Source organism: Vigna angularis, chromosome 8, assembly GCF_016808095.1.
Source record: "Vigna angularis cultivar LongXiaoDou No.4 chromosome 8, ASM1680809v1, whole genome shotgun sequence".
Classification (NCBI taxonomy): Eukaryota; Viridiplantae; Streptophyta; class Magnoliopsida; order Fabales; family Fabaceae; genus Vigna; species Vigna angularis.
This window is the reverse complement of record NC_068977.1, coordinates 9,747,790-9,749,797: the sequence shown is the minus strand read 5'-3', so window position 1 is coordinate 9,749,797 and position 2,008 is coordinate 9,747,790.

The following is a 2,008-nucleotide window of genomic DNA, read 5'->3' as shown; positions in this document are numbered from 1 at the left end:
CTAACACAGGCCTATTACAAACAAATTGAAGAAAACAATTACAAAGAAAACAAGCTATGCTACTAGTCTTGTTCTTGAACGTCCTGGGTACGGTTCACTGCTGTAGGGCTTCACTTGATCAAAATATGGCCTTCAACTACCTCTCTCAGCTTAATCAAGAAATTAACTTGTCCAATCCTTTCTCTTGGCTGAACAAACTTTCTAGTAAGATTCTGCAGCTGCTCATTTAAACTCCTGGACAATTTGAATTCTAATGAAAGCAACTCTGCACAGATAATTCATACCAATTCAGCAGATCAAGTAATTCAACAATGAACAATTTAAATCCAAAACAGTTTAAACAGTCAGAAGCAATTAAACTAGATAACTCCCTTTAGTTCAAAGCTTCCACATGAAGTACTTAGGTTGCTGTTTTCTCCTAGTCTCGTGCACTTGATGCAGCTATATAAATTTCTTTTTACTCTCAAATGACAATCTGCAATCAAATATTCCCACTCAATTCAGCAAAGCAACCATCAATGCTATCATCAGGTAAGACAGAAACACTTAAGCAATCCAGAGGTAAGAAAGTTAAGCAACTCCCCTAATTAAATGGTTGGTCTAGCTTGCTCTAAACTCTACTGAGATTCTGCTGCTGCTTAAAATTCTTGACTCCAAATGTTTATCAACTCTGCACACAACACTCCTAGTCTACACTTTATCCCTGCACTGATTTAGTTCAAATCTGCACACTGAAATTACACCAATTCCAGCAAAATACACATAAACATGGATATTAAACCAGATGCAAATGAGTGTAATTCAAGGCTGAAACCAAACTGATTAAACAATAATTCCAAATTAATCAAACCTGATCAAACCAATGGACAAAGAGTGATATGATGTAATGCAGAAAATTCAGCTAACATTAAACAATGAATTTAAACAGAATGGAAATCTGCACAAATAAATCTCAGCTGTTTAAGCTCTCAAATCATTTCATTGAAATTCTGATATGCACACATAAGTCAATGTACTCAATTTTCATCAGATTCAAATATATGAAGTTCAAACCTTAGTCCAACTGATTAGACAACCACCATAAGCTAATCAAATCAATGGAGAAAGATTAACATGATACAATACAGAAATTGGCAGTTAAAACAATGTTGATGCACTTCCAGAAATGCTCATAAAATAATCAGCACATTATTTGAAAATCCTATGCATCTACCAAGTTCCCATAGGTCTTATCAAATCAGAATCAACATTCAACATGCCCAATTAAACCATGAAATCACAATTCATTTTCAAAACAGTGAATACATCATGAATTCAGCAAGCAATGTTTTAACTAAAATGAATGCAATGACAGTTTAAAGATTCACAAGCACAAATAACAGTTCCAGGAAATCAATAACCAATTAAAACAACAGTGATTGCAGTTCCAGTTGCAACAAATCATAGTTGCTCTAGTTTACTCACTCAACTCCTTTTTCCTGCACAATGAACAATTACAAACAGTTAGATTAACAATGAATTCTCTATTTCAAAGTGCCAAGGAATTAGGCCAAATTAGCCTCACGAAACTTACTACACTCAGGCTTCACTTTGAAAACTTAAAGCACTCAAAATGGAAAGGTTTGGAAGGGAGATTCTCCCTTGGCAGTACAAAGCTGGAGAGTCTTTCAGACCACCACCACCTAAGATGCTACCAAGCACACAAACCTTCTTTCAAATTCCAGAAACCAGAGTGTAAAAACTTCTCAATCAAGAATGGCTAGGCTAAGGTCAAAATCAGAAACCAGAACAGGACAGCCACAAGACAATGACAGCACAGCAGATAATGAAACTGACTCAAGATCAACTCTAGATCAAATTATGAAAACAAACAAAGCCCAAATTAGAACAGCTAAACAGATTTTACATGTAATGTAGACAAAACTAAGACAGCCAACAAATGACAAACAAGAAACAAAGCTATTTAAGAAGAAGGCACAAAAATTGAACCTACCAAAGGATCTAGAAC